General features: G+C 42.7%; 1 long non-coding RNA gene across 1 annotated transcript in view; it reads right to left on the bottom strand.

The window, feature by feature from the left end:
- Positions 1-1,164: 1,164 nt before the first annotated feature.
- LOC135057587 (uncharacterized) overlaps positions 1,165-17,021 on the bottom strand; it is an 84,696-nt gene continuing 68,839 nt past the window's right edge. Inside the window, exon 3 of the long non-coding RNA XR_010244219.1 lies at positions 1,165-1,410. This is a non-coding gene — a long non-coding RNA (uncharacterized LOC135057587). The remainder of the gene's footprint in view (positions 1,411-17,021) is intronic.

Genomic DNA, 17,021 nt, shown 5'->3' with positions numbered 1-17,021 from the left:
ACAATGAAACTTAATAACATTTAAGTCATATATTTGAATGTAGAATTATAAATAAGACTGGATCTATATACCTACACCTATGAATATTACATATATAAAGTAATAATTATACTCTAAGTATATATACATACGTTAATATCAGAAAGGAAACCTAATGGTTTTAACATTATTTAAACCAGATTCCAATCTGTGGACATCTATGGATGAAAAGCACATGATGCTTTTTTAATGATACGTTCATTAGAAGATTGGCTTTGAATGTATCAATCTAAAAATTTCCCATATATGGAGGAATAACAACTTACCTACGTTGATTCTGGTCACATTCTGTCTACGGTCTAACTGAACATATCGGTATGTATAGAAAAAGGTGACCATAATATGACCAATACTAATCTAAGTAGACTACTTACCTTACAAATTTTAAGCTCTATATATTTCTTGAAATTATTTATATACATCCTCCCATGAACCTCTTGTATTATGTATACCCTAAAGTATGATTTTTTATGGAATAATGAACTGTAATTGTTTTATGTATATATACAAATGTATGATTTATTTCTTAAGATCCATACCCCTGAAGAAGACCACAAAGAGGACGAAACACATTGGGTTATCGACACAACACCCTGCAAAGCCTGAGGGGTAATCCACCTACGATCTCACACCCGTAAGGGTGAGGTGGAAATCAAATAACATCATATCCCTAAGAAACTAGGAGGTTATATGTTGTTATTGTCACATATGTATACTTATTGCATTTTATATACTGTATTATGCTTCATGTGAAGGTATTACATTTCTTTGCCTGTTGAACATGAATAAATCATTTTAAGGGAATTTACTATTGGTAATTTAAATTTAATACAATATCATAAGGGTATCTAGAAAATATGTCCATATTACACAATTATTGGCACACCTGAGGTATTTTGTTTTCTTTATATATATATATATATATATATATATATATATATATATATATATATATACTTTAACACATCATACAAGCAGCGGCACTCGGAAACTCTCAGTAGTGAAAAAAATGCTGTGAAAAATTATTCCATATTGCTATATGTACAGGCCAACGTTTCGGGGCATGTGCGCCCCTTTATCAAGGTGAACCAAAAGTGCAAATACAAACATAAACAGTACCTTATAGTGCAGAGAAGACCCGCCGGCGGGAAAATATGTGACCGGGATTAGACAGTGCTCCTTTCCCGGGCACCGTGTGTGAAGTGATGTCATCAGTGCGCCGCAGAGTCCTCCATCTCAGCGCCGCTGGCCGACTGTGTTGCCCTGGAAACCCAGACGCAGCCGCAGCATACACTTCCGGCATCTGCGTTTCCATGGAGACCCGGCTTCCGCAGGCGCCCGGCTCAGAGACTGTCCTCTTGTATCGCCGCACTGAAAAACATATGTAAACAACACAGAAAACATTAAATTGCACTATTAAAGACAACTAGTTCTGCTACATAGACCTAAATTAAAAACACCTGCATGTCCCTGAAAACAGCACATATAATTTCATCGAACATTTGAACAATAAAATATTATTGCTAAGCCTGGTATTTAATGCAACTATACACGCCCTATATCTACATAACATTATTAACTCATTGTGCTATTCTGTATCAGTTATATATTATTATACTCGCTGTATTTAGAGACAATAGTCCCCTAAAATACATTCCACTGAATCTTATCGTTCAGACCCTTGGGTCTCATGGTATCCAGCATATACATCCATTTGGTCTCCATACGTAATAGCTGTTCATGACGGTCACCCCCTCTTAGTCTCTTGGGGACATGATCAATGATGGAAAAATGTAAATCTTTCAAATCATGCCCACTTTCAACAAAGTGCTTAGCCACTGGTTGATCTATAGACTTTCCAGAAAGAGCCGCCTTAATTGAAGATTTATGCATAGCGAAGCGTTCCCTGAAGATGCGTATAGTCTTGCCCACATACTGAAGTTGACAAGGGCAGGTAATTACGTATATTACAAACGTGGTCGTACAGGAGAGGATATGATTAATCTTGAAAGATTTACCTGTTAATCATTTTTATTTTTAAGTACCTCTACTAAACAACCGAGGGGGTCTGAACATATAATCTTTAAAACAAGCTGTAACACTAGATTACAAGTGGTTCAAAGATTGATAAAAAAGAACTGGCCTATAATTAGTACTGATCCTAAATTCAAGATGATAAGCTCGGCGCCTCCCTTACTTAGTGTACAACGTGGAAGCAATTTAAAGGATATGCTCCTTAGACCATCAATGAGACCTGGCATGTCTAATAGTGAGAAGTGGCTGACAAGACTCCATGGTTGCTATAGGTGATTGCAATGCACCACGTGCAGGTCCATGGTCACTGGACAATACTTTTGCCACGCATTATATGGTACCAATATCAGACTGCGGCATCATTTAACCTGCATGATGGATCATGTTATCTATTATTTGGCTTGTCCGTGTGGCAAGATGTATGTCAGGAACACTGTCCGGTCTTTTCTTGAGAGAATGAATCAACACCGATCTTCAATCCATCTTGCTTATTCAATCGGCAAGACTGACAAACCGCGCATTTTTTACAGCAGAAACATCAGCTTTCAACCTTATGATGCATGATGATCGACTGGATTCCGCCTCTACCTAGGGGTGGTGATAGAAATAAACTCTTACTAAAGCGTGAGGACTATTGGATTCATTTTCTTGGAACTATGTCACCTAAAGGACTCAATGAACAGAATCCGTTACATATGTTTCTATGAAATGACTTCATTTTTATTTTTATTTTTTTATTTTTGGAATTTATTCCTTTTTTTAATTAATTTTTTGACAGTGCCGGGATATCCAGTTATTGTTGAGTATATCATCTGCAACATCCTGTTTCCCATTTTTTAGATTAGTTTTTCACTGTCTTTTCATTGTGTTCCCTACATTCCCATATGTGTTTTATATACATAAATGTGGAATTTTCTATTAAATGTTTTTCACTTTTGTCATGTTATGCGATAACTTCTCATGTACTATATTTATATTAGACACTGTGGAACTACAGGTACCTGGGTAAAACTATTACAAACACTACACAGCATTGCACTACACCTCAATATTAAATTAACGTGGCTAGTCTAATAGTTTATACCATAACTGTGTTTACTCCAACCATGTGGGATACAGTATTGTTGCTAGGCAACTGATGGTGCTGACAACATCATGTTATACTGGAAGTGATGCATGAGACTAGATAGAAGTGCAAGTCTATCCCTTTTATGGTCTAGGCATTAATTGTCCCGGCGCCGGCTTCACTAATGTGTAAGTTTGACCAGTGGGATGTGTTTGAGCACCCGTGGTTATCTAACTCTTGCGGGCGCTGGGCTGCAGTGCGCACCTGCCTGTTGCTAGGTTATGCGTCACTGGAAGTGTGCGGCAACAGTCAGGCAGAACTGTGCGTTACACGACGGTGGCATGCGTTCCACCATTGTTTATGCACTCATAACTTAACTATACGAATATTTTTTTGAGTTGGTAAGTGTCTGTGGTAGGCTGTATGATATGTTATTACATTATAAACATGGAATGCTCCTGCTTTACTTGAGTTTTTAATGTAAGCACTTTATAAGTAATTAATGAAGTGATTGATTGATAGGAGGGGTCGCCCTTATGGTACTTATAGTTCCACAGTGCAATAGCTGTGCAGGGGAGATGGCAGCCTGAAGCATTGGTCTTGAAAAAGTTTCCGGTGGGGACCAAAACATTGACCATTACCCTGTAAGATTATGAGAGTGGAAAAAAAGAATATTTTTTCCCCTTGGAGAAGTCTGGTGAGTGCGTTCCTTGCAAGCTTCTTTATATTTTGAGACTCTGGATTGGATTAGTCTCTGGAACATGCACCCCAGTGGCTGTGATGTTTGAATATGTGAGTGCAACTTTCTATTATTATATTAAAATAGTTTTGATTTGAGCAGCCACAGTGGAAGTGAATGCTCTGCCTAGGCAACCCACGGCTTCTTAATCATCATATGGATGTACTGCTGAAATTTGCTGTTTTGTTTTATGGCGTTTTTTTTTTTAAATTAAGCAAGTTGTATATGCAAATTGGCCGTTAAGCAACATATGGCCTAACAACTTGCTATAAATTCTTTTTGCACATGACGGACACTGTTTTTGCATTTTCTGGCACTTGCACTTTAATGTAACGGCACTGAGTCACATTGAAATAACAATAAGCACTCGTTCATTTATTTCTTTAAATATGGCTACTACAGTTGACGATATAGATGCAGCTATTCCATCACTGCAATTTTGTTATCAAGTGGGTGATACCCACACATTCTCTGAATCAGAGGTTGATGTCATGCTCGTTAACACAGTAGTTGACGATGAGGTGGAAGTGATGGCTCCAGATTTGGTTTACAGAAATCTTCTACGCATAAAGAAGAAAGAGATTTCTATTTACATGGACTATCTCTTAGTGACTATTATAAGGCAAAGAAAATCCCCAGGGGTTTTAGAGTCAAAAACTGTCCCACAATTGTCCGGTTTGATCCCCAATACTGTAGAAAATGGGTTGGAATTTTAAACCAGTGTTCATTTGACCTTATCTTATTGGTCATAAAGCAATCCACTAAATAGCTTCACGCTGTTAGAGATAAAATTACTACCTTTGAATCCACACATATGGCAACACTATCATCTGATCAAGGGACTGACTGGTTAGATAGACTAAAACAACAGATTGCAACATATAAAAGAGATTTGCTGCAGTTCAAAAAGGAGACATTAAATAAAGTGCAGTCGGATTATGAAAGACACACGGTTTACAGGTGGCTCTCTGGGGGAACTACTGAGTATCATAAACAGCCTTTCTTCAGGAGAAATAAACAACGCAATTTTACGAAAGCTACGCACTTTGATAAGGATTCTTCACCAGAAAATATGAGTTCTAACAGTGAGCTGAATCAAACTTTTTCAACCTCAGGCCCTTTAGGGGCACGCACCCGGGCAGCACAACGGGGGTTTACCCCAGGAGAAAGAGGAAATACACGCGGAGGGGGAAGCAGTCAAAAAGGCAGGGGGTGAGTAGGTCATCCTCTCCTTGCCAAAAGGATTTAATCTTTAATTTATCTTCATACGAACTTTAAAAACGTGAAGTGAGTTTATTATCAAAAGGACTATCGTTTGTCCCTTCTGTTGGATTTAAAGATTTACCATGGGCTATAGAAAAGCAAGAACTGGCCAGAAGTATTCATCTAAAAGAGTTTTTCGGTAAAGAAAGTGGGTCCTATATAGGATAGAGATGAGCGGGTTCGGTTCCTCGGAATCCGAACCCCCCCGAACTTCAGCCTTTTTACACGGGTCCGAGGCAGACTCGGATCTTCCCGCCTTGCTCGGCTAACCCGAGCGCGCCCGAACGTCATCATCCCGCTGTCGGATTCTCGCGAGGCTCGTATTCTATCGCGAGACTCGGATTCTATATAAGGAGCCGCGCGTCGCCGCCATTTTCACACGTGCATTGAGATTGATAGGGAGAGGATGTGGCTGGCGTCCTCTCCGTTAGAATAGATAGAGACACTTGAGTTGATTACTTAGTAATTTTGGGGAGCATTAGGAGTACTTAGAGTGAGTTTTGCTGATAGTTAGTTACTAGTGACTGACCACTTTATTATTTAATATAATCCGTTCTCTGCATGAAAAAAAACGATACACAGTCACATACCATATCTGTGCTCAGCCTCAGTGTGCTGCATGATTGATAATATCATCTATGTATATCTGACTGTGCTGAGTGCTCACTGCTCACACAGCTGAATTGTGGGGGAGACTGGGGTGCAGTTATAGCAGGAGTACAGTGCACACTTTTGCTGCCAGTGTGACTGACCAGTGACCACCAGTATATTGTCTGCCTGAAAAAGTTAAACACTCCTGTGGTGTTTTTTTTTTTTATTCTATAAACGCATTCTGCTGACAGTGTCCAGCAGGTCCGTCATTCATTATATTATATAAATATTTACCTGCAGTAGTGTTATATTTTTTTTGTTCATCTCTATCATCTTTATCATCTCTATATTAGCAGACGCAGTACAGTAGTCCACGGCTGTGGCTACCTCTGTGTCGTCAGTGCTCGTCCATAATTGTATACCTACCTGTGGTGGTTTTTTTTTTCCTATCTTCTTCATACTAGTAGTTTAGGAGTCTGCTGACAGTGTCCAGCAGGTCCGTCTTTATATTATATATACCTGCAGTAGTGATATATATATATATTTTATATCATTATCATCTCTATACTAGCAGACGCAGTACGGTAGTCCACGGCTGTAGCTACCTCTGTGTCGTCAGTGCTCGTCCATAATTGTATACCTACCTGTGGTGGGTTTTTTTTCTATCTTCTTCATACTAGTAGTTTAGGAGTCTGCTGACAGTGTCCAGCAGGTCCGTCATTATATTATATATACCTGCAGTAGTGATATATATATTTTTTTTATATCATTATCATCTCTATACTAGCAGACGCAGTACGGTAGTCCACGGCTGTAGCTACCTCTGTGTCGTCAGTGCTCGTCCATAATTGTATACCTACCTGTGGTGGGTTTTTTTTTCTATCTTCTTCATACTAGTAGTTTAGGAGTCTGCTGACAGTGTCCAGCAGGTCCGTCATTATATTATATATACCTGCAGTAGTGATATATATATATTTTTTATATCATTATCATCTCTATACTAGCAGACGCAGTACGGTAGTCCACGGCTGTAGCTACCTCTGTGTCGTCAGTCACTCGTCATCCATAAGTATACTAGTATCCATCCATCTCCATTGTTTACCTGAGGTGCCTTTTAGTTGTGCCTATTAAAATATGGAGAACAAAAATGTTGAGGTTCCAAAAATAGGGAAAGATCAAGATCCATTTCCACCTCGTGCTGAAGCTGCTGCCACTAGTCATGGCCGAGACGATGAAATTCCATCAACGTTGTCTGCCAAGGCCGATGCCCAATGTCATAGTACAGAACATGTAAAATCCAAAACACAAAATATCAGTAAAAAAAGGACTCAAAAATCTAAAATAAAATCGTCGTCGGAGAAGCGTAAACTTGCCAATATGCCATTTACCACACGGAGTGGCAAGGAACGGCTGAGGCCCTGGCCTATGTTCATGGCTAGTGGTTCAGCTTCACATGAGGATGGAAGCACTCAGCCTCTCGCTAGAAAAATGAAAAGACTTAAGCTGGCAAAAGCACAGCAAAGAACTGTGCGTTCTTCGAAATCACAAATCCACAAGGAGAGTCCAATTGTGTCGGTTGCGATGCCTGACCTTCCCAACACTGGACGTGAAGAGCATGCGCCTTCCACCATTTGCACGCCCCCTGCAAGTGCTGGAAGGAGCACCCGCAGTCCAGTTCCTGATAGTCAGATTGAAGATGTCAGTGTTGAAGTACACCAGGATGAGGAGGATATGGGTGTTGCTGGCGCTGGGGAGGAAATTGACCAGGAGGATTCTGATGGTGAGGTGGTTTGTTTAAGTCAGGCACCCGGGGAGACACCTGTTGTCCGTGGGAGGAATATGGCCATTGACATGCCTGGTGAAAATACCAAAAAAATCAGCTCTTCGGTGTGGAAGTATTTCAACAGAAATGCGGACAACAGGTGTCAAGCCGTGTGTTGCCTTTGTCAAGCTGTAATAAGTAGGGGTAAGGACGTTAACCACCTCGGAACATCCTCCCTTATACGTCACCTGCAGCGCATTCATCATAAGTCAGTGACAAGTTCAAAAACTTTGGGCGACAGCGGAAGCAGTCCACTGACCAGTAAATCCCTTCCTCTTGTAACCAAGCTCACGCAAACCACACCACCAACTCCCTCAGTGTCAATTTCCTCCTTCCCCAGGAATGCCAATAGTCCTGCAGGCCATGTCACTGGCAAGTCTGACGAGTCCTCTCCTGCCTGGGATTCCTCCGATGCATCCTTGAGTGTAACGCCTACTGCTGCTGGCGCTGCTGTTGTTGCTGCTGGGAGTCGATGGTCATCCCAGAGGGGAAGTCGTAAGACCACTTTTACTACTTCCACCAAGCAATTGACTGTCCAACAGTCCTTTGCGAGGAAGATGAAATATCACAGCAGTCATCCTGCTGCAAAGCGGATAACTGAGGCCTTGGCATCCTGGGATGTGAGAAACGTGGTTCCGGTATCCATCATTACTGCAGAGCCAACTATAGACTTGATTGAGGTACTGTGTCCCCGGTACCAAATACCATCTAGGTTCCATTTCTCTAGGCAGGCGATACCGAAAATGTACACAGACCTCAGAAAAAGACTCACCAGTGTCCTAAAAAATGCAGTTGTACCCAATGTCCACTTAACCACGGACATGTGGACAAGTGGAGCAGGGCAGACTGAGGACTATATGACTGTGACAGCCCACTGGGTAGATGTATTGACTCCCGCCGCAAGAACAGCAGCGGCGGCACCAGTAGCAGCATCTCGCAAACGCCAACTCTTTCCTAGGCAGGCTACGCTTTGTATCACCGCTTTCCAGAATACGCACACAGCTAAAAACCTCTTACGGCAACTGAGGAAGATCATCGCAGAATGGCTTACCCCAATTGGACTCTCCTGTGGATTTGTGGCATCGGACAACGCCAGCAATATTGTGTGTGCATTAAATATGGGCAAATTCCAGCACGTCCCATGTTTTGCACATACCTTGAATTTGGTGGTGCAGAATTATTTAAAAAATGAGAGGGGCGTGCAAGAGATGCTGTCGGTGGCCAGAAGAATTGCGGGACACTTTCGGCGTACAGGCACCACGTACAGAAGACTGGAGCAACACCAAAAACGCCTGAACCTGCCCTGCCATCATCTGAAGCAAGAAGTCGTAACGAGGTGGAATTCAACCCTCTATATGCTTCAGAGGTTATAGGAGCAGCAAAAGGCCATTCAAGCCTATACAACTGACCACGATATAGGAGGTGGAATGCACCTGTCTCAAGAGCAGTGGAGAATGATTTTAACGTTGTGCAAGGTTCTGCAACCTTTTGAACTTGCCACACGTGAAGTCAGTTCAGACACTGCCAGCCTGAGTCAGGTCATTCCCCTCATCAGGCTTTTGCAGAAGAAGCTGGAGACATTGAAGGAGGAGCTAACACTGAGCGATTCCGCTAGGCATGTGGGACTTGTGGATGGAGCCCTTAATTCGCTTAACAAGGATTCACGGGTGGTCAATCTGTTGAAATCAGAGCACTACATTTTGGCCACCGTGCTCGATCCTAGATTTAAAACCTACGTTGTATCTCTCTTTCCAGCAGACACAAGTCTGCAGGGGTTCAAAGAACTGCTGGTGAGAAAATTGTCAAGTCAAGCGGAACGCGACCTGTCAACATCTCCTCCTTCACATTCTCCCGCAACTGGGGGTGCGAGGAAAAGGCTCAGAATTCCGAGCCCACCCGCTGGCGGTGATGCAGGGCAGTCTGGAGTGACTGCTGATGCTGACATCTGGTCCGGACTGAAGGACCTGACAACGATTACGGACATGTTGTCTACTGTCACTGCATATGATTCTCTCACCATTGAAAGAATGGTGGAGGATTATATGAGTGACCGCATCCAAGTAGGCACGTCAGACAGTCCGTACGTATACTGGCAGGAAAAAGAGGCAATTTGGAGGCCCTTGCACAAACTGGCTTTATTCTACCTAAGTTGCCCTCCCACAAGTGTGTACTCCGAAAGAGTGTTTAGTGCCGCCACTCACCTTGTCAGCAATCGGCGTACGAGGTTACTTCCAGAAAATGTGGAGAAGATGATGTTCATTAAAATGAATTATAATCAATTCCTCCATGGAGACATTCACCAGCAGCAATTGCCTCCACAAAGTACACAGGGAGCTGTGATGGTGGATTCCAGTGGGGACGAATTGATAATCTGTGAGGAGGGGGATGTACACGGTGATGAATCGGAGGATGATGATGAGGTGGACATCTTGCCTCTGTAGAGCCAGTTTGTGCAAGGAGAAATTAATTGCTTCTTTTTTGGTGGGGGTCCAAACCAACCCGTCATTTCAGTCACAGTCGTGTGGCAGACCCTGTCACTGAAATGATGGGTTGGTTAAAGTGTGCATGTCCTGTTTATACAACATAAGGGTGGGTGGGAGGGCCCAAGGATAATTCCATCTTGCACCTCTTTTTTCTTTCATTTTTCTTTGCGTCATGTGCTGTTTGGGGAGTGTTTTTTGGAAGGGCCATCCTGCGTGACACTGCAGTGCCATTCCTAGATGGGCCAGGTGTTTGTGTCGGCCACTAGGGTCACTTATCTTAGTCACACAGCTACCTCATTGCGCCTCATTTTTTTCTTCTTTGCGTCATGTGCTGTTTGGGGAGTATTTTTTGGAAGGGCCATCCGGCCTGACACTGCAGTGCCACTCCTAGATGGGCCAGATGTGTGTGTCGGCCACTAGGGTCGCTTAGCTTACTCACACAGCTACCTCATTGCGCCTCTTTTTTTCTTTGCGTCATGTGCTGTTTGGGGAGTGTTTTTTGGAAGGGCCATCCTGCGTGACACTGCAGTGCCACTCCTAGATGGGCCAGGTGTTTGTGTCGGCCACTAGGGTCGCTTATCTTAGTCACACAGCTACCTCATTGCGCCTCTTTTTTTTCTTCTTTGCGTCATGTGCTGTTTGGGGAGTATTTTTTGGAAGGGCCATCCGGCCTGACACTGCAGTGCCACTCCTAGATGGGCCAGGTGTTTGTGTCGGCCACTTGGGTCGCTTAGCTTACTCACACAGCTACCTCATTGCGCCTCTTTTTTTCTTTGCGTCATGTGCTGTTTGGGGAGTGTTTTTTGGAAGGGCCATCCTGCGTGACACTGCAGTGCCACTCCCAGATGGGCCAGGTGTTTGTGTCGGCCACTAGGGTCGCTTATCTTAGTCCCACAGCTACCTCATTGCGCCTCTTTTTTTTCTTCTTTGCGTCATGTGCTGTTTGGTGAGTATTTTTTGGAAGGGCCATCCTGCGTGACACTGCAGTGCCACTCCTAGATGGGCCAGGTGTTTGTGTCGGCCACTAGGGTCGCTTATCTTAGTCACACAGCTACCTCATTGCGCCTCTTTTTTTTCTTCTTTGCGTCATGTGCGGTTTGGGGAGTATTTTTTGGAAGGGCCATCCTGCGTGACACTGCAGTGCCATTCCTAGATGGGCCAAGTGTTTGTGTCGGCCACTAGGGTCACTAATCTTAGTCACACAGCTACCTCATTGCGCCTCATTTTTTTCTTCTTTGCGTCATGTGCTGTTTGGGGAGTATTTTTTGGAAGGGCCATCCGGCCTGACACTGCAGTGCCACTCCTAGATGGGCCAGATGTTTGTGTCGGCCACTAGGGTCGCTTAGCTTACTCACACAGCTACCTCATTGCGCCTCTTTTTTTCTTTGCATCATGTGCTGTTTGGGGAGTGTTTTTTGGAAGGGCCATCCTGCGTGACACTGCAGTGCCACTCCTAGATGGGCCAGGTGTTTGTGTCGGCCACTAGGGTCGCTTATCTTAGTCACACAGCTACCTCATTGCGCCTCTTTTTTTTCTTCTTTGCGTCATGTGCTGTTTGGGGAGTATTTTTTGGAAGGGCCATCCGGCCTGACACTGCAGTGCCACTCCTAGATGGGCCAGGTGTTTGTGTCGGCCACTAGGGTCGCTTAGCTTACTCACACAGCTACCTCATTGCGCCTCTTTTTTTCTTTGCGTCATGTGCAGTTTGGGGAGTGTTTTTTGGAAGGGCCATCCTGCGTGACACTGCAGTGCCACTCCTAGATGGGCCAGGTGTTTGTGTCGGCCACTAGGGTCGCTGAGCTTAGTCACACAGCTACCTCATTGCGCCTCTTTTTTTCTTTGCGTCATGTGCTGTTTGGGGAGTGTTTTTTGGAAGGGCCATCCTGCGTGACACTGCAGTGCCACTCCTAGATGGGCCAGGTGTTTGTGTCGGCCACTTGGGTCGCTGAGCTTAGTCATCCAGCGACCTCGGTGCAAATTTTAGGACTAAAAATAATATTGTGAGGTGTTCAGAATAGACTGAAAATAAGTGGAAATTATGGTTATTGAGGTTAATAATACTTTGGGATCAAAATGACCCCCAAATTCTATGATTTAAGCTGTTTTTTAGGGTTTTTTGAAAAAAACACCCGAATCCAAAACACACCCGAATCCGACAAAAAAATTCGCTGAGGTTTTGCCAAAACGCGTTCGAACCCAAAACACGGCCACGGAACCGAACCCAAAACCAAAACACAAAACCCGAAAAATTTCCGGTGCACATCTCTAATATAGGATCCAAACCGGACATTCCACCCCAATTAAGAAAGTTTTGTCCACGATCTAACTTCGATCCAATATGGAGCAACGCTAGCATAAAAACTTTCTTTAGACTACTGGATCAGGAGGTTGATACAGCTGCCTCCCTGCATAGTCCGACACATCCCAATTTGTCTGTGACAGAACGTCTAGCTTTGAAAACACTGGCTTCTAATAGATCGCTAGTAATCCGCCAAGCTGATAAAGGTGGAGGTATAGTTCTGCAGTTGGAGTATGACAGGGAGGTAATGCGTCAATTAAATGATAATGATACATATCAACTTTTGCCTAGAGACCCTAGCAATGTTTGCAAAAGAGAGTTGTTCCAATTGTTGCAGTTAGCATGTGATATGCATTTTATCTCTGAAAATATTAGAGAAATTCTATACCCTAAATTCCCATTGGTACCGATTTTTTTATACCATCCCCAAAGTTCATAAAGGGGTGACTCACCCCCGGGCCTCCCTATAGTGTCGGCCCGTGGATCATTATTTCAACCCTTAGCAACTTTTTTAGATTCTCTATTACAGCCCCTGATACAATTGGAAGCAACTTTCTTACTTGATACCACCTCGTTTCTTACCCGGTTAAGGGGGTAATTCTGAGTTGATCGCAGCAGGATTTTTGTTAGCAGTTGGGCAAAACCATGTGCACTGCAGGGGAGGCAGATATAACATGTGCAGAGAGAGTTAGATTTGGGTGTGGTGTGTTCAATCTGCAATCTAAATTGCAGTGTAAAAATAAAGCAGCCAGTATTTATCCTGCACAGAAACAAAATAACCCACCCAAATCTAACTCTCTCTGCACATGTTATATCTGCCCCCCCTGCAGTGCACATGGTTTTGCCCAACTGCTAACAAAAATCCTGCTGCGATCAACTTGGAATTACCCCCTAAGTGTCTTTACAGAGATTCCTGATGATTGCTGTTTGGTAGTGATAGATATTGTTAGCCTCTATACATCTATTCCCCACAGTCTGGGTTTACAATCCCTTAAAATAAATTTTACAGGCTAAAAGCGATTATTCTGATGAGGTGATTGAACTGATCCTACAAATGTTTTGCCTTAATTTGCATAACAACTTCTTTTTATATGACAATAGGTTTTACCTGCAAACAAAAGGTGTTGCGATGGGGAGTTCAATGGCCCCATCGTATGCAAATGTTGTCATGTTCTTAATTGAGCAATTGGTATTCTTTTCAGATGAAGGTATCTCCTCAAAAATTCTCATGCTCATTAGGTACATAGACGACCTGTTTCTTTTGTGGAAAGGGGATGTGCTGATTTTAACGGTGGCTATTGACTCTCATAATGATTCGGAAAATCCGATTAAATTTACATACAGTCATAGCCAAGACAACATTATCTTCTTGGACGTTAATGTGTTAATTAAGAATAATCATTTGCACACCAAACTTTTTACAAAGGAAACAGATAGGAACATGTTATTAAAACCGCAAAGTTGTCATCCTAGATCATTAATAAACAGTCTTCCATATTCCCAAATGATCAGAGTGGTCAGGATTAATGATGATAGATGGATCGCAGAGGAGCAGCTAGATGTTATGATCAAAATTTTTTCGGAGTGAGGCTATAAACTTGACTTGCTGCTGGAGGGTAAAGATAAGGTCTTAAAACTTGATTGCACAAAGTTACTAAATAGGGAGGATACTACTGACTCCAAGGGTATAAAAAGTAAACTCCCTTGGGTAAGTCAATATAATGACATGTCACCGGTCATCATAAATAAAGCAAAAGAATTATGGCCAATCATACAAAGCGACGACAAATGACACTTAAAAGATCACGATCTGATGCCCAGTTTTTCAAGGGGTAGAAATTTGAAAGATTCACTAGTTAAGACCTTAACTTCTGTAAACACTAACAAAAAAAACAACCTTTTTGTCTAATACTCGAGTGGGGTGCTTTAAATGCACTTGCACCACATGTCAGTTTCTCCTTACAGGAGATGTTTGCTTCCATCCGCATTTGGGAAAACAATTTTCTATTAGGCATTATTTTACATGCAATTCCACTTTTGTTGTATACCAAATCTTGTGCCCATGCGGTCTGTCATATATAGGCAAGACTGAAAGTTAATTTAAGAAATGCATGGGTAACCATAGAGCAGCCATATGGGAGGCCATTATATCTGGGACAAGTGACCAGCCCGTAGCTTGTCACTTTGCATTGCTTAAACACCCTCTAAATAGCCTCTGGTATCGTATGATTGATACGGTCCCGGTTAGCATTTGAGGGGGCAACCGGTCCTTACAACTATTGCGCTGTGAGGTGCAATGGATCAATCGCATGAATGTGATTGCCCCAAAAGGGTTAAATGAAAATATAGCATATGCAGCATTATGATAGTTTTTGGTATGCTAGGACTAATGTTGATATGTTCGGGTAGTAATTATAAATATATAGGGTCATGTAACATGCTCTAAGTTCATGTTGTATTGCTTGAATCTCATTGTGCTTCATTGTATTTAAAGTTGGCTTGTTGTCATGGTGATAACACACTGGACGCGCGGGACGCTTGTCTGTGACGTCAGTTTTCAGCACGGCAACGGGGCGGGTGAGTGGTCCCGCTCCCGGCTCCGGCATTCATATGTGTATATGGGATGCGGTCACATGACCGGCAGTTGGGATCCCGGCGGACAGGATCCCGATGCCAGGATCCTGATCGCTGACCATCCCGATGGCCGGCATGTCGACACACGGGGACTGTTCCCACTTGTGGGTGTCCACAACTCCTGTAGAGTGGAAATAGAACCTGTGGCGAGTGCAGCAAGCCACCAAGCCTGCAAGTGTCTCTGTTGCACTTAAACCCCCGCCGACATTTTGTTGGCCAGGATTCCAAGATCAATGTGCTGGCCTCCGGGATCTTGACCACGGCAAAACAAACCCAACCCATGTATATATATATATATATATATATATATATATATATATAGATATATAGATATATATATAGATATAAAGACTACGGCGCTTCGGTGCGGCTTTGTGTTGTCTATACCTTGAATTTAAAATAACCTTTTGTAAAAATAGAGTATAAATAAAGAATAAAAACACTTCTCAATATATTAAATGAGTGGCAGCTTATAATACATACATATGTGCTTGGCATGCACACATAAGGATTTAAAGGAATTGGTGAAAATAAGCGCCCAAGAGTGTAGATTGTATAACAAGGTGAATAAAAATGAAGGTATCAAGAGTGGGTATATTAAAATCAGTTAAAAAACTTATCTGAAAACCAGAGAAGCTAAATTCAGGCGATGCTTCTTTGACGCTTAATACATGTTGAAAAAAAGAAGAGCAAACATAGTGTGTACTGTTTTTTTGTAAAATATCGAAATATATCACTGGCTAGAAATCATTAGGCTTAGTTAGGGAAACAGCATATTCCCAAGTATGCAATCAGTATATAGCCTAGGCAGTCCTACTGATGACGGACGAAACGCGTTGGGACTACCTGCTGACATTTCCTCTTATGGACAGATAAGCCATCTATAATTTTGAATTCTGTACGCATGCATTCCAGCTATTTATGGACAGATAAGCTTGATATAATCTTTTATTCTGTACGCATGATATACAGCTATTCATATTTTATGTATTTTAATGTATTTTTTTGTCATTACGTGTATTAAATAATTTATCTTTTATATATACACTGCCTAGGCTATAAACTGATTGCATACTTGGGAATATGCTGTTTCCCTAACTAAGCCTAATGATTTCTAGCCAGTGATATATTTCGATATTTTACAAAAAAACAGTACACGGGGGCGTGGCTTGCTGGGCTAGGGAGTAAGACGTGCCCTGGATGAGCTCTATCCCGGCGTCTGCTGTAAAACAGCAAAAATAATTTATTTAGCCCACTGGACCCTCGTTCCCCACCTCATCTGACTCTCCAACTGGCTGGCTACATAAGGACCCATCAGCGGGTCAGAAGAGCCACTATAAACGGCTCCGTGACTTCCGGCCTACGAGACAAGCAAAAGCCGGGGCCTCGATTTCGTCTGGGAGCCGCTGCTGACTTCCAGGGCGGCGGAACGGAGGCTCCTACTCCGTCCGCGGCAGCGGCACTACATAATCTCCCCCTGCTCCCCGGGGACCGGACGACCTGACCGCGGGCTCCCGGCCTGACGGCCAGAAACGGCTCACCTGACCCTGCAGAAGCTGCCAGAGCCCTTCTGCTCCGGAGAATCCCTCACCTGGCGGCCATCTTGGATGTCACAGGCTGCACACAAGCTAGCACAGAGTGGATGGCAGTGGTTGCTGGCTGGACCGTGACCACTCTCCACACAGAGGGAGATAATAGTCAGCTACCTTGTCTACCTGACGACAGGGGTAAGCAAGACTAGATATAATTGAGATTTACCTCACTATCTTGACTTTTATTTGTCTATTTTTATTTACATATATATATATATATATATATATTTTTTTTATTTTTTTTTTTTTTATTTTATTTTTTTTTACTATTACTTATTCTTATTTTTTATTATTTCTATTACTCCATACCTATACATAAATAATCATCACTACTGGGTGCTGGACATTATAGGTCGCCTGACCCATACACACCTCAAACGTTATTGCCTGTACGACAATTCCTGGCAATGGATAAGTACATGGCTAAAACCCCCAGAAATCCCCACGGCTCACAAGCGA

Source organism: Pseudophryne corroboree, chromosome 3, assembly GCF_028390025.1.
Source record: "Pseudophryne corroboree isolate aPseCor3 chromosome 3, aPseCor3.hap2, whole genome shotgun sequence".
NCBI lineage: Eukaryota > Metazoa > Chordata > Amphibia > Anura > Myobatrachidae > Pseudophryne > Pseudophryne corroboree.
Note: the sequence above shows the minus strand (reverse complement) of the source record. Positions and strands in the feature narration are given on the sequence as shown.